At 45.7% G+C, this 23865-nt stretch overlaps 1 long non-coding RNA gene across 2 annotated transcripts; it reads right to left on the bottom strand.

Annotated features, from left to right (window-relative positions):
* Positions 1–12348: 12348 nt before the first annotated feature.
* On the bottom strand, positions 12349–22742 carry LOC140635229 (uncharacterized). Of its 2 annotated transcripts, XR_012032597.1 has the most exons (3): positions 22673–22742; positions 14797–18147; positions 12349–13706 (listed from the first exon to the last, which is right to left on the bottom strand). It is a non-coding gene; the product is annotated as an uncharacterized lncRNA (long non-coding RNA). The 2 variants fall into 2 exon arrangements; XR_012032593.1 differs by lacking the exon at positions 22673–22742 and having other exon boundaries at positions 14797–22600.
* Positions 22743–23865: the final 1123 nt, after the last annotated feature.

Here is a 23865-nt window from a genome sequence, read left to right as displayed (position 1 = left end):
TGAAAACACAAAGCTTTAGTGTGACTTAAGTGAACTAATGACAGCAAACAGGCTCTACAAAGAAAAGAGGTTCAGTGATGGGACCAGCTGCCTGGGTGCCAGGCCGACCTTTGCTCCTTAGGAGCCCCGGTTCCCCACAAGCATGAAGGAAGTCAATTGGTAACAAAGCAGTTAGTAAAGAGCCTGGAGCATCCCACAAATACTCTGTGCCCTGTGTTTTAGTGTTTTTCTGGCTCCCTTGAATTTGCTGAAATCGTAGGCAATTACCAGGTGAAAGAAGAATGTGGGAGCTCCCACTCCCATGGTCAGTGCCACAGGTGGCATCTTAGCGAGATGTGACTCCTATGTCCCAGCCTGTAATGGTGTCATCCCTGGGGTCCATGCAAAGGAGCTGGGACGTTACTCCATCACCTCTGTCTTCAGCGGCCAGCCTGACGTCTGGACTGCTAGGAGGTAACACCCCCTAAAAAAGAACACAAAGAAGAAAGAAGTAATTCACTTGGATGACACTCAACATAGATGTCGAGTGAGAGGCCAGGTTGTTCCCAAAGGGCAAGCCAGCAAACCTGAAAAAGTAGCCTCCACCAAGCACGGGGTGCTCACCATCACCTGTTACAGGCTTTACAGAAGGGAGCTGGAGGGCACATGCCACTTTGGTTAACAGCTGCCCCTCCCTGTTACAGATGCGTTTTCCTTCTGGAGTGGAATGTCTCATCAGACTCACTGACAATGTTTTGTGTCAAGTAAGTTATGAATTGAGCTGAAAGGTCAAGGCTGTGATGCGATGATCAGTGTAAGGAAGACCCCCAGGGAAGGGTCAGAGGCCAGGTCTAACACAATATTACACCCCTGGCATATTCAGTTCCTTAAGCGCATATCCTGGTTCCTAAGAGGCAGTCACACCCCTAAGGGCACAGAGGAAAACTCTGCAACTTCAGAACTTAAGAACAGTCGGCCACTCTTGGCCTTTGTGTAATTGCTACATCGGAAGGGAACAAACCCAACCACCAAGAGGCAACACCCTCGATTTCCCTTCCAGCAGACTTTCCAGGGCCCTAAACTCAGAACAGCTGGAATGGCCATCCGCTCGGGCTTTGGAAATCAGAGCTCCGCGGGCTCCTAGGAAATGTGCATTTTGTGTCATGGACAGGACACGGGGACGGGACACGGTGTTCCAGACCTTGGTTCTGCTCCGCATGAACAGCCGTTTTGGAGAATCGAGTGTTTCGCACTCACCACTGACACTGGGGACAGCGGGGACATTTCCGTCGGGAAAGGTTCTGAGCCGCAGAGAAGGCGAAGGGTGGAAGTCTCGGCACCAGACAGTCTCCGCTTACAAATAACGCGACCAGCGGTGGGAAAATATCACCAAATGCCATTTTAGACGTGCGAAATTCAGAAGAGGCTCAGTGCAGGAGGAAGAAGTTATTAAGATAAATGACAGAGCCATAGAAGTGGAGGGGCTGGGGATCCCTGGGTGGCTCAGCAGTTTAGCGCCTGCCTTTGGCCCAGGGCGTGATCCTGGGGTCCCAGGATCGAGTCCCACATCGGGCTCCCTGCATGGAGCCTGCTTCTCCCTCCTCCTGTGTCTCTGCCTCTCTCTATGTCTATAATAAATAAGTAAATCTTTAAAAAAAAAAAAAAAAAGAAGTGGAGGGGCTCAGATAGCAGAGGGCACAAGGAAGCCAGCAGCCTGTCTGCACAGAGAAAAGAGACCCTGCACGGCTTCCTAAATGCTGCCCCCGTGGAGAAAGTGATGGGGAACTCCAATCCCTAGAATTTCTACCAACTGCAGGCCCTTTTTTTTTTTTTTTAATATTTTACTCATGAACACAGAGAGAGAAAGAGAGAGAGGCAGAGAGAGAAGCAGGCTCCCTGCAAGGAGCCCGATGTGGGACTCGATCCTGGGACTCCAGGATCACGCCCTGGGCCAAAGACAGGCGCTAAACCGCTGAGCCACCCAGGGGTCCCCCTGCAGGTCCTTTAAAAGGAGGAGAAAATCTGTGCGGAGTAAAGCCCTGCCTCTCAGGCTCCCCCCCTGGGTCCCGAACACCAACACGAGGCAGGAAGGGCGCACACACTGGCAGGCAAACAGCCCTGGTGTGTATTTCCATCTCTGTTTTCTAAATCAATTAAATATGTCTTGGTCTTGAGCCACCAACCTGGCATAAAATCCCGCCCGATCTGTGCTTTGGGGATTCTCCTCTCTACGGACCCCGGGGTGTGTGTGGGCCCCACCCCGGCCCCAAGAGATCCCGAGTACTGGAGGAAGGGCCCCGTGGGCCTCAGGTGGGCCAGGTGCACACACCCCATCCCGGCTGAGCACCAGTGTGAAAATCCAAGGCAAGCATTCCGGGTCAGGCTGGCTATTGTCCGAGGGCACATGACTCAGGGGACCCACCCCAGACATTACGGGTGTGCCGGGCATAGTTCTAGAAACTCCTATGGGCCTAAACTCAAGCCCTCCCTAGCCCCCTCCCCCTGTCACGCCCCTCTTCTTGTCCAAGAAGCCCCCTCCTTCCTCTGTACTTGCGGTGGAGGACGTGTGAGAGCAATTGCACCTCTTGACTGGCCTCCCTCAACTAGAGGGGGTAAGGAGATATCACAAACCAGATGCCCAAAGGTAAAACTTTGAGTTGTTTTGTCCCCACTGAGTTTATTTGCTTTTGTTACTTGCCAACACTTTAAAAAAATCTGGAATTTTCATGTAGAAATCTAGCTCCCTATATTCTATTTAAAAATCCGGCACTCTGGAAATGCCAGGTTGGAGCTGACCAACGGCTTTCTATGGGACAAGTGTTCTCTGCTTTGCCACAATCTCCACCAGTCCCTAGTGCTGCACGGGGCTACTTCACGAGCTTACACCACCTACCTGTGAGAATTGGATTTTACACTTCTTGATGGAGGCCTTAGGACATAAATGTTTGGCTGACTTTCTGAAAACAGGAAAAGCAACAACTACATATTCCTATTTGGGAATAAGAAAAGGAGTTCTTTCAAATTTTCCAAAAAGACAAGAGAGAACACAATGTTTCAATAGCTTTTCCTGTTATTTACATACTCAGATCTAACTCGACCCATGGCAAAGCACAGCAGAAGCGTAATGCCAGCAACCACAAACTTCCCAATCACGCTTAGCACGCAGCAACTAATTTAGCCACATGTTAAAGAAAAAAATCAGGGACACCTGGGTGGCTCAGTGGTTGAGCGTCTGCCTTTGGTTCGAGGTGTGATCCCAGAGTCCTGGGATCGAGTCCCATATGGGGTTTCCTGCATGGAGCCTGCTCCTCCCTCTGCCCATGTCTCTGCCTCTCTCTCTCTGTGTCTCTCATGAATAAATAAAATCTTAAAAAAAAAAAAAAAAACACAACAACAACAACCCGGGGGATCCCTGGGTGGCTCAGTGGTTTAGTGCCTGCCTTAGGCCCAGGGTGTGATCCCTGGGTCTCAGGATCCAGTCCCACATTGGGCTCCCTGCTGGGAGCCTGCTTCTCCCTCTGCCTGTGTCTCTGCCTCTGTGTGTGTGTGTGTCTCTCTCATGAATAAATAAATGAAATCTTAAAAAAAAAAAAGAAACAAATCATTCTGATACTTGTGTAAATGGTAAGGCGGACTCTCTTGAGGACTGTCTCAATAGGTGCAGAGATCACTGCAATGGGCTTTGGCAGTAGGTACAAGTGGGGATTTGCAGCCAAGGAGTCGGTGTGGGTCAGTGGATGGAAAGTTAACTAAGTGCAAACCTCAGAAAAGAGGGGGATTTGGTTGAAACAGCCAACAGGACAGGACCGTTGCTGAGGGCAGGCCGGGTGAGCCCCCCCTCCACTGTCTGGGGGCTGGTGGGCGGGGCCTGTGGTCACACGTGGAGGACACCATGTGGCCTCCCTGGGAGAGGGAGTTCTGGCTAAGCTAAGGTAGGGCTGGCAGGCCCAAGCACCTGGCCTACTTGAAAAACAGTCAGAGGAGCCAGACTAAAGTCTGGTCCTCGTCACACACACCCTCTCACAGATAGTCCTCTCCCTGGAAGACGGGAAGGACTGTCAACGGCTGGCAATGTCTCTAAAATGCCAGCCTTTTTCTTCCACAGCTCAAGGAGCCATGATGGAAGGGAAGAGCAGGGCAAACTGCCAAAGTAGCAGGGTGGGGTTCGTGAAAGGCAGCACTAGAAGTGACCAACATTGGGGCGCCTGGCTGGCTCAGTCAGTAGAGCATGTGACTCTTGACCTTGGAGTCATGAGTTTAAGCCTCAACTTGGGGTAGAGTTTACTTAAAAGAAAAAAAAATATATTTTTAAGTGGCCAACATTAATAGTTTGTCCCATAGCAGGAAGGGAAGAGCTAGCCTCAAAGTGACAGGGGACAAGGACTGGGCACTGCCACGATCTACTGAGGATATGCAACCCGTACAAGTGTAATATCACAACACAACAATTGAAGGCAGGAGATTGCATCACACGTTACAGAAAAATATTAGAGTGTGGGGCTCCTGGGTGGCCCAGTCGGTGAAGTGTCTGCTTTTGGCTCAGGTCAGGATCCCGGGGTCCTGGGATTGAACCCTGCATCATCCACTGGATGATGGGAGCCCGTTTCTCCCTCTCCCTTTGTCTGCCACTCCTCCTGCTTGCGCTTTCTCTCTCTCTCAAATAAATAAATAAATCTTTTTTAATCAAAAGAATTTTTAAAAATATTAGAATGCATATAATGAAAAGGTTGTTGGGTAGTCTCCCAATATCCATCTCTTCCCTTAACCCGAATGACACAATCCTAGATGTTCTTGGGAGTGAGTTTTCCAACATCCCTGAATCTCGAGGAAGACTTGAAAGAGGAACCGGTCTCCGATCCCCCTGGGCATCCAGCCACCAGAGGTAACCCAGCATGGAGCTCACCCCAGTGCCTTGATACAGTGAGCAAAGAGCTAGACCATAACTAGACTTGTCTGTTCCTTTTATAGGACAGGATGACAGAAGCGTGCCACTAGGTGCGGCCACGAGCGCTCTGCGTTGCCTGGACTCCCATCTATCCAGGGAAGACATTCTTTGTAGACATACTAAGTGAGCAATGCTTTTATTTTTGCCTTTGAAACATCTTTCAAATGTACAAATCTCACCTCCCAGACCCTTGAGCTGAATCGTGAAGTCTTTAGAAAGCAGCCATTCCTGACAAAAGGCACAAAGATTGACAGCTGTCCACCTTCTAGAACCCCACCCCACCACACCCCGTTGGCCAGCCTGAGGCCCTCTCCACCTCCTTCACTTCTAAACTGCAAGCTGCAGGTTTGGGGCTAGAGCATTATGGAGACCACGATCCATCACAAAGTCAGGGAAAGGAAATAGAGGATTTATTTTTTCCCCACCCCTTTACCCCCTACCCAAGTTACATGAGTTTCTAAGGGTAGAAACTGTTCTAAAGGTAAAAATCTGTTCAGATTTTTCTTGAGGAGCTAAATAGGCAAGAAACTCAAAACTCAGAAGTCCTGATACTAATAAAATGACCGAAGAAGAGTTTTCCTCTCTTCCATCTTCAGAGCCTTCTAACCCTCAAAGAAGTCCACAGAGCTGGAAAGATACAGGAGACAAAAGAGAGAAAAATCTAGGGCAGAAACAAAGAAGTGGAGAGCGTCACCACAACGTCCTTGAATGCTAAAACCAAGCCCTGATTAATCACTTTGAGTGCGAATCCCCAAATCAACTCTCTCTTTTTCATTAAAAAGGAACCATCTACCCTCTAACATTTTACAGAGCAGGTATAAAATAGAATTGAAAATGTAAATCCGAAACTGTGTCACGCCTCACCGAAGCCATAAAACCTGTAGAGAAGTGAAAGTTGCTAAAATCGGCCTCTCTGCTTCTTTGTTTAAACATTGGTGGAGGGCTGCCTAGAACCGAGCCGAGAAAGGGTGGACGTGAGCGGGGCAGGCGGCCGCTGACCGGCCGCACGTGAGAACTTGGGGGGGCAGGAGTTTGGGGCTCAGGCCAGCGGCACCTCCACCTCTCCCGGCCGCCCGCCGGGCTTTCCCCCTGCAGGGCGCCTTCCCCAGCCAAGGGCGCTTAGGAAGGTCAGCTCTGGCGAGGTTGGGCCAAAGCCCCCCAGCCTTCCTCCCGGGGGTCAGTGGCTGCTGAGTCTTTTTAGATGTTAATTTTATGATTCGCTCAAAGGCCTTCAGAAGAAAGAGGCTTTTAAGTAACGAGGGAATCAAATGGGTTTTAGGGCCTTGGCAAGCTGATTCAGATCGGTCTCTGGAAAGGTACAGAAGCATGCTGCAGAACTGGTCTGGCTTGGAGGCGAAACCACACTTAGGAGAGAATGTGTGCCACACGGGGAGGCCTCGCTTCCAGAAGGGAACGGAGCGAGGGGCCCTCTCCCAGTGTGGCTGCTTCCTCCCAAGAGACTTCTTCCCTGGCCTGGGAGACTGGAAAGAATCACCATATAAAAATGTCTATATTTGAATCATTATGATTCATAGTGACACAGTAGAAGTTCCTATGACTGAATTTAATCTATTAACGTTTCAACTAAAAACTATTTTTCCAGACGCCTGGGTGGCCCAGCCGTCGAGCATCTGCCTTTGGCTCAGGTCATGATCCCGGGGTCCTGGGATCGAGTCCCGCAGCAGGCTCCCCGCAGGGAGCCTGCTTCTCCCTCAGCCCCTGTCTCTGCCTCTCTCTGTGTGTCTCTCAACAGTAAATAAATAACATTTAGGAAGAAAGAGAAACTATTTTTCCCCAGTCTTGTCTAACACTCAGAATTTTGGATGACTTACTTTTCACCTCATGGTGGAACTTTCTTTCCATTTGCAAGATTTAAGTGTTTAGCGAGTATTTGCAGGCGAAGAGGCTGACAGCCCACCGAAGAGCCACACAAGGTGGCCAGGCACACCTAACAGCGCAGAAGGAAGGAAGTGTAGCGGGGTGCATCTGCTCGGGGTGCAGCAGAAAGGCTCAGCTGTGTCCCACCCCAGTCACCACCACAGCCCACCGTCCCACCCGCCAGAGCCTATAAAGGCAGAGGGGGGCTTAAGTGGCTTCTCTCTTCCTTTTTTTTTCTTTGTTGTTGTTTTTAATGAACTATTTCAAACATACACAATGACATAAAAAATAATGCAACCAACCCCTTTTACTCTCCCCCACCCCACAGAATAAGGAATAAAACATTTAATTTTTTAAAAAGATTTTATTCATGTATTCATAAGAGACACACACAGAGAGGCAGAGACATAGGGAGAGGGAGATGCAGGCTCCCTTCGGGGAGCCTGATGTGGGACTTGATCCTGTGACCCCAGGACCATGCCCTGAGCTGAAGGCAGCCGTCACCCAGGCGTCCCTAAAACATTTCAAAACCAGTTTCCAGCATAACTCTAACCTTAATCTGATTCTCCCTCCCTTCCAGAAGCAGCTCCTATCTTGAACTGAATTTTGCAGGGTCCCTGTCTACATAATCAACCTGAGTTGCCCCAAATGGTGTGTCAGCACCACGCTGGCTGCCCAAGTCTTGCTCTGTGCAGGCCAGCTGAAGCAATCTGCTGATAGTCCTTCCTGGAACCTGGCTGGGTGCAGAGAGGCACAGGCCAGAGCTCCCCTGGACTTCTGATCACCTGGGTGCGCTGTGCTGGGGTTTGTGAAGAGGGAGGCCCTGCAAGTCTCTGTCCAAGCACTGAGCACCCTGCCCAGAGACCAGCAGCCCCACCCAGCTGGTCCCAGGCACTGGTTGGGGAGGTAAACAATTTCAAGGACGGTGATCCAAAGTGCAGGGACTCTCACACACGGGGACCTGGGACAGGGGCCCCACTTGCTCCAGTCTCAGCCCGGTACTGGTGTACAGTATCTATGCTTCTGCAGTTCACATCTTCCACTCAGTATCCTGAGATTTATCCATGTTGACTAGCATCACTCTAGCTCGTTCATTTTCATTGCTATTTGGTATTCCTTTATAGGAAAATACAACAATTTACTTATCCATTCTTCTGGTGATGGCAATTTCATTTGTTTCCAATTTTCCAGTATCAAAGAATGATACTTGAGATATTCCTATACGTGTTTCCTGGTCCTGAGCAAGGGCTTGTCTTACTGGATCTTATCATATCCGTATTTTTCAATGTGGTAGATATTTCCAAATTATTCTACCAAGCAGTTACTCAAGTATACTCTGAAGGTTTGCTCCTTATCCATGCCAGTAGTCGCTATCATGAGTTTGAATTTTCATCAATCTTAAGAGTATAAAATATTTGGGTTTTTTAAAAAGATTTTATTGATTTATTCATGAGAGACACACAGAGAGGCAGAGACACAGGCAGAGGGAGAAGCAGATTCCCTGTGGGGAGCCTGATGCCGCACTCGATCCCAGGACCCCAGGATCATGACCTGAGCTGAAGGCTGACACTCAACCACCCAGGTACCCCTTTTTTGTGGTTTTAATATTCTTTTGCCTGATTGTTGGGAACTTTTCCCATTAATTTTCCACCTGTTTCTGTCTTGAGAAATTGCCTGTCTCTTCCATTGGGTTGTTCATCTTTGTGAGTAACATTCTTTCTTCCTGTATTTTATATAGCAATCTTCTGCTGCTAGTATTTGTGGGTAAAATAGAGGGCACATACCTTCTCCCAGTCAATGACTTGGAGTCAAATTATACCTTAATTTTGTCTTCTGATGGTGTTTTAAAATTTAATATTTTAGTCTTGTTATTTATGCTTTTTTTGTGATTTGTAAGAAGTCTTTTCTTAACATGGGATCCTAACCATGTCTTTGGTGGAAAAACGTGAAAATTTTAATCTTTTCTATTTAGATCTTTAATCTATCCTGGAACTGATTTTTGTTTATAATATGAAGATTCAATCTTTTTAAATATATGTAAACTTCACATATTTTTTAAAGATTTTATTTATTTATTTTAGAGAGCGGGGGAGGGGATAGGTAGAGGAAGAGAGAATCTTGAGCAGACACTGCGCTGAGCATGGAGCCTCACTCAGACTCAGTCTTACAACCCTGAGATCATGACCTGAGCCAAAATCAAGAACTGAATGCTTAATTGACCGAGCCACCCAGGCACCCCTAAGATTTTATTTTTAAGTAATTTCTACACCCAACATGGGGTTCGAACTCACAACCCTGAGGTCTAGAATCCCACGTTCTGAATGAGCCAGCCAGGTGCCCCTGAAGATTTATTCTTACTTTTTCCCATCTGATTAACCAGTTGTCTGGACCCCATCAACCTAAAAATCTGTCTTAAGAGGCATTTGATCTATCAATACTTTTTGCTAGCAGTATTAGTATTGCTAAATTTAGAATTATTTCTATTTTGCTCTTTCTTTTCCGTGCTCATTTTATGCTACTACCTTTTTTCTGCTTCTCTGCCTTATTTCATTTTAAGAAGTTTGACTTAGTTGCCCACCCCCTCCACTGGATTCAAATGTACATACTTCATTCCATGGTCCTCAATTGCTACTGGCATCAGAATCACCTGGAGAGCTTGTTAAAACACAGATTGCTGGTCTCCAGACCAGCGTCCTGATTTAGATTTCTGGTACAGAGCCCAATAACTTGCATTTCTTAAAAATTTCCAGGTGGTGCTGATAATGGTGGTCCAGGAGCCCACTTTGAGAAACACTGTTTAAATTCTATTCTCTTAATACTCAGCCTTTGCTTTTTAACATCCATAGTTAACAAAGCATAAAATTAATAAGTATCTTTGCTATTCTTCCTAAAAATATGAGGACTTTAAATATTTGAACTCTAATTTTCCTCTCTTGTGTCACACGTTTCTGTGAACCAGGATTTTTTTTAAATTTTTATTTATTTATGATAGTCACACAGAGAGAGAAAGAGAGGCAGAGACACAGGCAGAGGGAGAAGTAGGCTCCATGCACCGGGAGCCCGACGTGGGACTCGATCCCGGGTCTCCAGGACTGCACCCTGGGCCAAAGGCAGGTGCTAAACCACTGTGCCACCTAGGGATCCTGTGATCCAGGATTTTAATTTGACCTTGTCTTTTAACTCCCAAATCAGATCCCATTATTGTTTTCAGGTTGAGGTTATGAAGACCTTCACATATGCTGACCAGTTTTGTTTGCTCAGATCTCATTCTTGAGATTTCAGAACTTCCTCCTGGAATTATTTTCTTCTTGTGAATTGCACGCTTTAGTTCTCTCACTGAGGGTCTGCTGGCAGTAAATGCTCAAATTTTTTTGCTGTTACTGTTTGTTATTTTTGAATTTGTCCATTTTGTTTGTGGGAGTATTTGGGGGAAAGGGTATGAAAACATCTTTTTTGTACTCACACTCTTGAAGGATAGGTTAGCTAGACATATAATTTTTCTATTTTACCACTCACTGTGTCTCAGCATTTTGAAGGTACCACCTCTTTCCTGCCTCCACTTGCACTCTTATCTTTGAGAAATCCGCTGTTGATCTCACTGTCACACCTTCTTAAGGCACCTGTCTTTCTGTAGCTGCATGTAGTTGTTTTTCTTCAGTGATCTCAGTACCTCTATGCTGAGTGAAGGCCTTTGTTTTATTTATTCTGTTTAGGACTCACCATTATTCCAGATTCTAAGGATTCATCACTTTGAGCAATTATAAAAAATTGTTAGACATTCTCTTGTTGAAAAGCACTTTTTACCTGTTCTCTCCATCACTCATGGAAGTTTTAGGAGAAGCATATTAGATCCTCCTGGTTTATTCTCCCTGTCTCTTCACCTCTGCTTTTTCTCCATCATTTTGTCTCTCTGTGCTGTGTTCTGGGAAATTCTTCAGCTCTAATTTGATTCTTTCTTTAGATATGTCAAATCTATTTAACCTATTTGGTGGTTGTTTTTTTTTTTTTAATTTTATTGAATATACTTTTAAGCTCTTAGATGTTCTATTTAGTGCTTTTCCAAATCAGCCTAAAGCTGATCAGTGCTATTAGAAGTTAGGATAGTAGTTACCCTTAGGAGAGATATGGGTAATGACTGGAAGGAAATATGAGGGACAGTGGGTTTGGGGTGCCGGTAATGTTCTGTTTCTTATTATGGTGCTAATTACACAGTTGTGTTCAGATTTCAAAATTTCATCAAGCTATCCACTTATAATTTGTGTACTTTTGGGTATGTATATTAATATGATTATATTCTTGTTCCTTGTACTCTTGTTCCTTTCTTGTGTATATTTTTAAATTTAACCAAACATTTGAGGCATTTTTTTTATGCTGTATTTGATAAATCCAGTATCATAAGTTCTTAGGAGTTTTTGTTAATTCTAATTTATGGTGGCTTCTTTCTTCATGTTTTTTAATTTTGGAGTGGGAGCTTATATTCTGGCATTTATCTGTAGGAATCCTATAAGGCCTAGATTGAGACTATGTCTCCCCAGAAGGATCTGCACTGCTTTTGTCAGATGCCCAGAACTGTTACCAATTCAGGCTCATAAAATTAACTTCTCAAACCACTCAGTGTAGATTCAAACCTCAAACTGCAAACCTGATATATGGTCACAAATTCCTGGAAGCTACTTTTCTTCCCCACCCAGAGCATGGGCAAAGACAAATTACCTTATACTTCTCTTTGGTAAAAGTCTGATTTTTTTTTTTTTAATATATTATTCAGTCCATTCTTTCCTGGAAGCCATAGCCCTTGGTGGGGAGGGGTCTTAGAATGCTCAGGTTCATCTCCCTAATGTGCATGAGTCCCCCTCTACTAAGGCATTGTCTACCAGGCCTACATGACCATGGAAGCATCTAGGTCACCAGACTAAGTACCCCCAGCATTTGTTTACAACTGCAGTTTCCAGCTCCCATTCCATGTGTGGCTCCTGGGAGTTTCCTTGGCCTTCTTCTGACCTCAAACACACTGAAAAGGATATTCGTTACATTTAACTTAGCATTTCTAGGTATTTTGTATTTGGGTTACCCTGTTTTCACTTTGTTGTTGTTTGTTCTGATGAGTTAGCAGAGGTTCCAGCCTAGTTAACAACACAGTGTGTCTTGGAAGCTGAGCACAGGGCACTATTTTTGCTGGTGAAGCTCTAACAAACCTGGCACAGCTCAAGGGCCAGCAGTTCTGGTGGCGGTTGCCCAGCATGTAGAGTGAAGCTGATTAGGGCAAAAGCAGCAGCTCTCCGGAGGCATGAGGTTGGGGTAGTGTTCTCAGAGTCATTCCTGGAAGCCCAGCACAGATCTTGCTCCTCCAGATCTCCCAGTGATTTTGTAAGAATCTAATTCCCTTTGTCATAGCTCTTTCTCCTTAAAATAGAAAGAGTGGTTTCTTTTATCTATGACTGAACCCTGCCTAGCACAGACAGCAAGAGTCTCAAGACAGAAGTGATTAATAAACATAAAAGGGTTTGGCCATATTTGTAATTGGAGAAATGCAAATTAAAAGGATATGTTTTTAATTTTTTAAATTTTTTTTCAAAAAGATACATTTTACCTATTACATTGGCAAATATTCAAAATATGATGTCCAGTGATGGTCAAGATTTGAGGAAACAGAGACACTCTCATAAGAAGATTAATACAACTTTTCTGGATAACAAAGCTTTAAAAGTGTATACAACCTTTGACCTGGTGATTCTACTTCTTATAGTTTAACCTAGAGGAATAATCAAGTATGTGCACAAAGATTTAATTGCAAGAATATTCAATGAATCATTGTCTGTAGTTTTCTTTTTTTGGTAGTTTTTTAAAAAGGAAATTATCTCATGTTGAACAATTGAGGGCTGGTCAAATAAATTACAGCACATACATAATAGAGAACATAATCCAAACTTTGAAAAATCTGTAGTACAAGAATGCTAAAGACAAGGGAAACTGTTGCTAATGTTAAATGGAAAAACCAGTGGCAAACAGCATGCACAAGATGATCTCGTTTTTAGTAAAATAAGAAGCTAATGAAACAATATTTTCAAAATATTAGCAAATAATAAGCATCTGACAAACATTATTTTGAGCAAAGAAGCCAGAGATAAAACACCTCACTTTAAAAGAAGCCAAAATCATGTTTGCCTTGATGTGTGTGGGGTGGAGAGGATTCAGGGAAAATGGATATTGATTGGGAAGGAGCATAGGAAAACTTCTGGTTACTGGAAACATTTTATATCTTGAGCTCAAATGTGGTCATACAGGTATCCACAAATATACAACTTTATTGAGCTATGCACTGAAGATGAGTATTCTTCAAGCACCTTATTGTCTGTGTGTTAAAATTGAACGAAAAAGTAAATCATTCTGCCGGTGTGTCCTGTGCCCTGCCCTCATACTGGAGCAGATGGTTAGTCACATGCTGGTTGTCTGGAGAGAGGTGTGACAAAGAGCTAGCCTATGTGGCAGCAGCTTCTTTCAGCCCACGTTCTCCTCTGGGCTGATCCATCCTAGGGCTGTACCAGCTGCCCTGCCTGCAGAGTTCAGGAAGGAAATTCCTTAGCCATTGGATATGTCCACCTTCACACTGAGGTTTGCCTTGGTCTCTGCCCCTACCTCTATGGATGGCCCCATCTGAAACCATCCTAGGGCAAGAAAAAGGCAAAGAGAAGGAGGGTGTGCCCCAGGAGAGGAGGAGGATGGAGGTGAGAAATGGGGAGCAAGACATTGAAAGGGGGATCCCTGGGTGGCGTAGCGGTTTGGCGCCTGCCTTTGGCCCAGGGCGCGATCCTGGAGACCCCGGATCGAGTCCCACGTCGGGCTCCCGGTGCATGGAGCCTGCTTCTCCCTCTGCCTGTGTCTCTGCCTCTCTCTCTCTCTGTGACTATCATAAATAAATAAAAGAGAAAAAAAAAAGACATTGAAAGGATCTATTTCAAGGAATTACTAAGCAGGGACAGTGGTCAAATATCTCCCATTGTAAAGAAAGAAAGAAAGGAAGGAAGAAGCAGGCAGGCAGGCGAGCAGGAGCATAAAAGACTTCAAAGATGTGCAATAAAATATAATAGAGTTATGGATGCATTTTCTTTCTTTCTTTTCTTTTTCTTTTTTCTTTTTTTCAACAAATGTGTATTATTCCTGGAATAAGAAAAAGAGGGTGTTTGTGCTTTATGGTACTTAACATGTTACAGTAAGAAGTGCACAACATGTATCAGTTCCCAACAGGTCCTTTTCAATTTTGATCTTCTGTCCATCTGCCCTGGTCGTAGATTATCTCAGGTCAACCCAATCTGGTCTGTGATAATCTTGGGGAATGTATAACCTTTAGGATTGTGCAAGAAATGTGATTTTACTGGGAGTCTTTTTCTTGATAACAAATTACTGAAGATGGAGCCAAGAAAAAAAAAGGTGCTCTGGCATTCATGAGCAGATGTGCTGGATTCTCTCCAGCATTACACACAAGGTGGGTCCTGAGCACAGAGCTGTGAAGGAGGGAGTGGTTACCTCACACCCCCAGGCCTTCACTTTCCATGCTCTTCCTCCCTTTAAACACTTGTTCCTAGGAAAGGCTCTATAGACACTTTCCTACTGAACTTAAAAGCACTTAGAGGGGCACCTGGATGGCTCAGTTGGTTGGGTGTCTGCCTTCGGCTCAGGTCATGATCACAGGGTCCAGGGATCAAGCCCTGAGTTGGGCTCTCTGCTCATTGGGGAGTCTGGTTCTCTCTCTCCCTCTGTACCTTCCCAGACTTGTGCTCACACTTTTTCTCTCTCAATAAGTAAATAAAATCTTGAGTGGGGGAACTTAGAGAACAGAGCCCTCAAGAGGCTCAGAATCCAAGGAGAGATTCTCTGGTTGTAGATTTCTGCAAAAAAGTCAGCTGCCACATGGGTGTTTTAATGATGGGACAAGCAGCCTCTCCCACCCACTCAGCCACTATAACCCTGACCTATTTCCCACTTACTGTTCTTACCTCACTGTTCCTGACCTGGACGGCTCGTAGTTGTTGCCACAATGTAAAATCGTATCATTGTTGATTCCGCCCCATTCTATACTCAGTTTGGTGATCACATGCTTCTGAAAAGAAAGTCTGAGGTGACCTGGGATGCCCAAGGGGCTTCTCTGCAGGAAGTGGGCCTACTGAGCGCTGGAAAGTTGCATGTAGTTGGGAGGCAAGGAGATGCAAGGGCTTGGAGGCAGGACTATGATGAAACCCATCTGGCTGGAGCAGAGAATTTAGGTGGAGTTCCTTCTGCCCAGAGGCTAGATAGAAGCTCAAGATGCATTTCCTGATAGGATGGATGGGATGGTAGGATATGGAAGAGCGGCTGATTAATGTGGATTTTATGTTGTAAGTGATAATGAGCCAAATAAATACTCTGAGCAGCCCAGTGATAAGCTGAAAACGTACTTTAGGGAGATGGATCTGTGCAGGACAGATAAGGAAGGGAGAGCTGGTGATGAGGAAGCTGGGCTGTAGGCTACTCCCCAGCAGAGAGAAGCCTTAGGGAGGCAGCCACAAAAACAGACCTTACAAAATAAGAATCACTGGATTTTAGTGCCTAATTAGATGTGAAGGGTCCACAGTAGGAAAGGACCAAAGTCAGTGCTGACATATAAACCTGGGGAAATTTGATTCACTTCCCTGCGCCTTTCCCATTAATTCATTCACTGCTCATCAATTGAACATTTACTGTGTGGCAGGCCCTATGCAAGAGCTAAAGATGAAAAAGATGGATAAGAGAGACCATGCCATGAAGTTCATAGCCTAGTGCAAGAAAAGATAGAATCTGCAGTTATAAAAATGATGTGGAGATGCAGGATGGGCGGTTGGCCCAGGCAGGAGGGTCTTTAATCCCTCATGACACATAGGGGACCATCAACATTAACACCTCCCTCCCACATTGGCTCACTTTGCCATGGCTTTTTTTTTTTTTTTTTAAGATTTTATTTATTTATTTGTTTAATTTTCTTTTATTAAGATTTTATTTAATTACTCATGACAGACTCAGAGAGAGAGAGGCAGAGACACAGGCAGAGGGATTAGCAGGCGTCATGCAGGGAGCCTGATGTGGGACTTGATCCCACGACTCCAGGATCACATCCCAGGCTGAAGGTGGTGCTGAACCGCTGAGCCACCCATGGCTTTAGATGGAAGCAAAAGGTGAAAATTCTCAAGGGGCTGGAGGTGGGGTCTTGTGTGAAGGAGAGCACTGTAAAGAGGAAGGAGGTCGAGAAACCTGCCTTCTTTTCCTGATCCCAACCATACCAGGTCGCTACACATTTGGTTAGATCCCTGCTTAGCTTCTCACGTACGTTTCTCCCACTATCCTAAAGATACTGCTGAGAATTCTGGATGTTGGAGTTGGAAAAAAAAAATTAATATACACAACCTTATTTTGTAGATGAAGAAACTCCCCTGGCAATGTTCCGTGTTCTTCATACCTCTCTCTCCTTGCTTTCACCAACCAAACTTAACTATTCTGGGTCATTAGCAAGATAAGTGATGAATACACAATAATGTGTTAATAAATCATAGAGTGGTGTTATGAGCTGGTAATGACTTAATGTGTTTTTCCTTCTAGGGTCATATATATTTTATAACAAAGTTCTCCAATACTCTTAACAACAATGAAGCCAAGTAAAAAAGTATGCCCCTAGATGGATAGAATCATAAGGATAGGAGGAGCATAAGATAGGAGCATAAGAGGGTAAGGGGGCTATCTGCAAAAGAGAGAGAGAGAGCTTCCCCAATTTCACCTTCCAAACCCAGTTTGCTGCCTCCTTGGCTTTCTATGAATGCAGCTAACCTAATACATTCAAATTCTTCTCACATGGACCAAGCCGATGGATGTATGATCTAATCAGGAGCAAGGGCAGGTGGGAGATAACAGTCATGAAGGTAAGAGGACACCATAGAAACAAGACGGGAATGATATAATCCTCTATTCCTCTTCCCTAATATTGGGATTTGAAATAATTTCATAAGCAAAGTAAGGTATGTAATGTCAGTTGCATATCAGAGATTTAGATCAATGATGTAGGGTCAGAAACCCCAGGAAGCATCAAAAGATGGGCCCTATCTTCCCAGTGCTGACACTGATGAGCTAGGACCCACCTCCTAGGGCAGATTTACTGTGTTCTCCAGGCCTCTGGCCTGATTTCCTCTCCAAACAGTACAATGTTTCTGCTGCACCAAGGACCAGCCAAGGGGACAGAAAGGCTGAAATTCAGCTCAGGCTCAGCTCACCAAGCCCTACGTCATGACCAGGTCTACACCAGTCCAGAGTAAAGAGTACCTTTTTTTTTAGTGATCTAACTAAAGAAGTGTCTGTTTCTAATTTGAACAAAGGCATAACTATCTATCTATCTATCTATCTCTTGCCTCCCTGGAGACTACAGAAGACTAAACTGATGTCTTTGTAAATAAGTAAGGTAACTTCAGTCCCTCTCAGGGCCGATGTCAAGACCATGCCAAACAAAACACAGTACTGAATTTAAAAGAACACATTGGAGAGTAATTTCCCTCATGCCTCCAAGTGTCTTGAAAATTGTCCATTGCCACCACTCCTATTCATCTCAGATAATGCAATAAGGCAAGAAAAAGAAATAAAAAGCATAAAAAGTGAACAGGGAGAAGTAAAATCATATTTATTTGTAGATAACATGATTATAAGCATAGAAGAAATAAATTTATCAAAGTCACTGTCTATAAGGCAATACTCAAAAATCAGTCATATTTCCATATATTTACAACCCAAAATTTGGAAATTAAAAAAATTGAATATCATTTATAATAGCATCAAAAACATAAATACCTAGGGCTAAATCTAATAACAAGTGCCAGATCTCTATGCTGATAACTGCAAAACATTTCTAAAAGAAATTAAAGAAAACCCAAATAGATATTCTAATATGAAGAAGGAAGAGATCCATGTAGTGGTAATGTATCTACATTTGACTTGAAGTGATAAAGTATTAGTTCTAGGGACACCTGGGTGGCTCTGTGGGTAAGCCTCTGCCTTCCGCTCAGGGCGTGATCCTGGGTTCTGGGATTGAGTCTCGCATCGGGCTCCTTGTGTGGAGCCTGCTTCTCCCTCTGCCTATGTTTCTGTCTCTCTCTCTGTCTCTCATGAATAAATAAAATCTTTTAAAAATATATTAGTTGGGCAGCCTGGGTGGCTCAGTGGTTTAGCGCCACCTTCACCTTTGGCCCAGGGCCTGATCCTGGAGACCCAGATCGAGTCCCACGTCGAGTCCCACGTCGGGCTCCCTGGATGGAGCCTGCTTCTCCCTCTGACTGTGTCTCTGCCTCTCTCTCTCTCTGTTGCTCACGAATAAAATATATATATATATATTAGTTTTAATTAGACTATGAAATGTTAAGTCTGTACATTATAATCCCTAGAACAACCATTAAAAACATACAAAGAGATACAATGAAAAATTCAATAGATAATAAAAATGAAGTGGTTGCCTGAGTGGCTCAGTTGGTTGAGTGTCCAACTCTTGATTTCAAGTCATGATCTCAGGGTGGTGGGATAGAGCCCCACACTGGCTCTAAGCTCTGCAGGTAGTCTGCTTTGGATTCTTTCCCTCTTCCCCTCCCCCTGCTTTCTCTCTCTCTCATAAATAAATAAATCTTTTTTAAAAAAAAGAAAAACAGGGGCAGCCCAGGTGGCTCAGTGGTTTAGCGTCACCTTCAGCCCAGGGCCTGATGCTGGCAACCCAGGGTCAAGTCCCATGTCATGCTCCCTGCATGGAACCTGCTTCTCTCTCTGCCTGTGTCTCTGCCTCTCTCTTTGTGTCTCTCATGAATAAATAAATAAAATCTTTAAAAATAAATAAATAAAAACATTAAAAAAATTCAGATAATCCAAAATAAGATAGGACAGAAAAAGTAAATGGTGAAAAACGGAAGAAGCAAAAAAGAAATAATTTTTTTAACTAACCTAAATCCAGACATGTCAATAACTGCATTAAATACAAATAATCTTTTTTTTTTAAGATTTTATTTATTTATTCATGAGAGACAGAGAGAGAGAGAGAGAGAGAGAGAGAGAGGCAGAGACACAGGCAGAGGGAGAAGCAGGCTCTATGCAGGGAGCCTGACATGGGACTTGATCCCAGGTCTCCAGGATCACACCCTGGGCTCAAGGCAGCGCTAAACTGCTGAGCCCCCGGGGCTGCCCAAATATAAATAATCTAAACCAGTGTCTGCAAATTTTTTCTATAAAGTACCAGATAGTAAACATTTGGAGATTTCTCAGTCATATGATCTGTGTTGCAACTACTCAAGTCTGCTTTTGTAAGGGAAAAGCTGCCAAAGAAAAGAGATTAATGAATGAGCATGGCTACGTTTTAATAAAACTTCAGTAACCAAAACAGGCCACTAACCAGATCTAACCCACAGGCATAGTCGCAGGCCATGATCTCAACATGCAAATTAAGAGACGAGTTTCAGAATAGATGAAAATACAAAACCAGACTATATGCTGTCTGCAAAATACACACACACATTCACACACACACACACTCATCTTAAGTATAACGATAGAAGTAGCTTACAAACAAAAAGATGGAAACCAATGTGCCACGCAAACACTAACCAAGGGAAAGCTGGGTGGTTAGGTTAATACCAAAGGAGACTTCAGAGCAAAAAAATGACCCAGGATAAAGAGGGACATAATGGCTGAAAGACAATTCTCTAAAAGCCCTCACGTCTCTGAACATCTTGTGAGCAGAGGCAAATGACTATCTTGGATCTTGAGTATTTTTTCAAAGATGTTTGTGCAGTAACAGCACTGGACACAGAAACCACTCCCCTCCCGCGTAAGACAGCGGCTGGTTTGCTTTCAGTCCAGTATAATAACTGCAAAGGTCAGGAAGATTTCCCGCCCATGATCAAAGATTTGGGGTTCCCTAATCCCAGGGATCATCTGCTGTGCTACAGCCCACTGCACAGGCAGGTGCCATCTGGCCCTGGTTGCATCAGCCACTGAGCAATGGGGTTCAAGGAAGTGGTGAAGAGGCTGACAGTGTGGCTACTGCTTTTGTGGCTACTAACATCCTGTGTCTTCTGCCAGCATCTATGAAACCGTGGCAGGCTAACAAGCTTGCAAGTGGGGTAAAACCTCATACCCTTTACTGCGCTTGCAAAGGATAAAAGGGTTGCCAAGATGGCACAGCCATTCTAAATGTGACAACAGAGCTTCAAAATACCTGTAGCAAAAAATGATAAAACGAAGGGGAAATGGACAAATCCAAAATGACAGGTGGGGAGTTCATTACTCCTCTCTGTGATCGATGGAACAAGTAGAAAATTAGCAAGGACACAAAACTGAAAAACACTATCAACCAATTAATATAATTGATACTTGTGAATAGATCACTTAATAACGTTCATCCTGAGAAACACTCACCAAAGTAGACCATATCCAAGGTCATAAAACAAGCCTTGATAAAGTTAAAAGAACTGAAAGAATACAAAATTTGATCTGTGACCACAATGGAAATAAATCAGAAATCAGTAAGAGAAAGAGAGCTGGAAAATCTCCAAACTTAAAAATTACTCAACAATACTTCTGGTTTCAACTCTCCAGGCTTGGAGAGACCCCACATTTTCATGGGCTTTAGCTCTGGAAGCCCCACCATGCTTTCAGGCAGGGGAAGAGGAAAATTAACCATTTTGAAAAACACCCAAAGAGATCTCCATAACAAAGGGCTTCCCTCTAAGGGAGTCTTATCTGATTTGAAGGAATGGCAATTAGCCAGCCAATTCAACCCCCCCTCAAGCCTTGTCTCGGGTAAGGAGAGGGGAAAAAAAATCCAAACACTGCTTCTGAAGGTCACTGCCCCAGGACTCAAGCCCACTAAAAACAAATTTAATGATATGATTACAGAATATCTCCCTCCCCTCACACCTTACCACCATATCGACAGGGCTCTGGTATACAGTAATAGGGATTACAATGGAGAGCGCTGGCTGCAAAACACAAGACTCTAAGAAATTCTTAGGAAAGCCTAAAGACAACAGGAAAGCATTAAAAATTGAGGAAACTAGAGGAAATTTCTGGTACTTGCAGCTATAGGAAAGATTAAACACAGGCAACTCCTGGCCCGATGAACATAATTTTACCCTAAAAGCCTGATTACCCCAGTTCCTCTTACCTGATACATTATGTCTGGCTTTTAACAAAAAAAAATTACTAGGCATGTTAAAAGACAAGAAAAATTACAGTATGAAAAGACAAAGCATCAGAACCTGACTCAGAAATGACACAGAGTTTGGAACTATCACACAGGGAATTTTTAAAGTCTATAAGGAAAAAGTAGACATGTAAGAACAATAGCAATAAGCACACCATATGGCCAATCATCTTTCACAAAGATGCAAAGTTAATTCCGTGGAAGAAAGTCTTTCAGAATATATAAAGAACTCTCAAAATTCGACAGTAAGATAATAAACTTTTTTTGAAAAATATTTTATTTCTTTATTTGAGTAGGAAGCGGGAGAGAATCCCAAGAAGACTCCCTGCGGAGAGTGGAGCCTGAAGGCCCGAGCGATTCCACAACCCTGAGATCACAACCCAAACCAAAATCAAGGGTCAGCTGCTTAACCAACTAAGCCACCCAGGTGCCCCCAGCCTGTTTTTTCTTTTAATGGGGAAAAAAGGCTTGACCAGATCTTTTGTCAATATTTATCACAAAGAAGCCCATAAAATGATGTTCAACATCATTAAGCCTTTATAAAATTGCACACTAAAACCATGATGAGGGTCGCCTGGGTGGCTCAGTGGTTGCGAGACTGCCTTTGCCCAGGGCCTGATCCCAGGGTCCAGGATCGAGTCCCACATCCGGCTCCCTGCAGGGAGCCTGCTTCTCCCTCTGCCTGTGTCTCTACCTCCCTCATGGGTAAATAAATAGAATCTTTAAAAAAAGAATAAAATAAAAAACAAAATAAAACCATGATGAGGGGGTACCTCAAGGGCTCAGTCAGTTGGGCATCTGGGGTAACTGAAAGGTCCTACATCTTGCCCTGGGAGCTGGTTAAGGTGTGCACATACACACATGAGCGTTCACCTCCCTGTCCTCTTAACTGTTCAGGTGCGCAGCTGGTTATACCTGGTGGTGTGCAGGTTACACCTCAATTGGCAAAAAGGGAAGAAAGACGAAAGGATGAAGGAGAGAAGAAAGAGAATGGAGAGAATGAAAGGAAGAGACTGGGAAAAGAAGGGAGGGAAGGGACGAAGGCAGAAAGGAACACCATCACCCAGGGGCGCCTCAAAGAACGAGACCACAGCTCTACTGCCACCTGCGTTGCGTCTTAAAGATGGGGACGCTCTCAGGTTCCCAGAGCAGCCGGGACCGGGCAGAGGCTTGGATCCCGGAGGGTACGACGTCAGAGTCTTTTTTCCAAACCACCTAACAGCTCAGAGTCACCTCCTCCCGGAAAGATGACCTCGAGAAACCTTCTCCCCGTCCGGGAAGGAGGTCGACCTCCCACCCCCGCCTAGGCCGGGAGCCGGCCCCAGGGCAGGGCCGCGCCCCTCCCCCACGGGCACTTTCCCGGGCGGGACGAGGCGGGACGAGGCGGGACGAGGCGGGACGAGGCGGGACCAGGCGGGACGAGGCGCGCAGGCCGCACACGCGGTCGCGGTCCGCTCCTCACGCACGCCCCGTGACTGCGCACGCCGCGCGTGGCGGCCGGCGCTCCTTTCGAGTTGGGAACCAGTTAGGAGAGGAGCGGCCACTTCCACGACCTAGAGCCCAGCCGCTCGCTGGGACACTGCCCCCGGCCCCCGACCGCGCCCCCGACCGCGCCCCCGGCCCCGCCCCGCCCCGCTCACCTGCGCGCGCAGCCCCGCCCCAGCGCGCGGCCCGGAGACCGCGGCGCCGGCCCGCACGCTTTTATACGGCGCTATTTTGGTCTCGCGGCCTGATTGGCGGGTTGCGGGTGACGACACGCTCGCGCGCCGCGGGGCGGAGCCGAGACGGGGGGAGGGGCGCTTCCGGCGGGACTGGGGAGCGCGGAGGGGGCTGCGTGTGAGCGGGCTCCGCGGCGCCGAGGCTGCGGGGGGACTCGGGGGCGCTCCCCCCGGACCTCCAAGCCCGCTCCGTGGTCTGTCGGTTACGGTAGGGCTCAGGGAAGGAGCCTGAGAGCCGAACTGACTCGTGCTTCGGGGACGGAGCTGCCGGGCGGCGTTCGGCGTCTTACGAAGCACGTGCTGCGAGCGGCCGCGCTGCTCGGGTGCGGTCTGGTGCCCGGCCCCGCCTGTCGGCGCCCCTGCGTCCGGCTCTGCACCGCCGACCTCCGAGCCCCCGCGGTGCGTCCTGCCCGGCTCCAAGCCAGAGCTCCCGTGCCCTCGTCCCACATGCTGAGCACGCAGCCACGTCTGTCCTGTCCTGTCCTGTCCTGTCCTGCTGTCTGGCTGCCCGCCCTGTCGCGCTGCATTACTTTTCTGAGTCTCGGGGTTTTTCAGTTTTCTTTTTGGTGACTGGTTCGCTGCGTCGTGGGTGAAAGTTACTGAATAAACGCCAAGGGCGGTTCACGGAAAACCCTTTTAATCCTCCCAGAGCAAAGAGGACCTTGGGGGAGCTATTGCTCCCGTCGGACGGTGACTGAGCTTGAAAGGGGTTCTGCTCCTGAGTTCTGGGCCTCCTTCCAGTCCCGTCCTGTCGCCTCTGGCTGCAAAGGCCATAAAGGCCTCTGTGATTTCCGTAGCTCACAGCCTGCATTATCATTTGTAGTTGGTGTAGAAAGAACCTAACATAGGATTGAACACGAACATCACTAATAACTATCATTAATTTCAGTGTGCTGGGCATTGCAAGTGCTTAACCGATGTTTGCTTTAAAAAAAAAGATTTTATTGATTTATTCATGAGATACAGAGAGGCAGAGACATAGGCAGAGGAAAAAGCAGGCTCCCTGGGGGGGATCCTGATGTGGGACTCGATCCCAGGACCCCAGGGATCATACCCTGAGCCATCCAAGCCCCCCAAGAGGTGTTTTCCTTTAATCCTCATGAAATCCTCACCTA

The sequence above is a fragment of the Canis lupus genome, chromosome 1 (assembly GCF_048164855.1).
Source record: "Canis lupus baileyi chromosome 1, mCanLup2.hap1, whole genome shotgun sequence".
NCBI lineage: Eukaryota > Metazoa > Chordata > Mammalia > Carnivora > Canidae > Canis > Canis lupus.
This window is presented reverse-complemented; position numbering and strand designations above follow the sequence as displayed.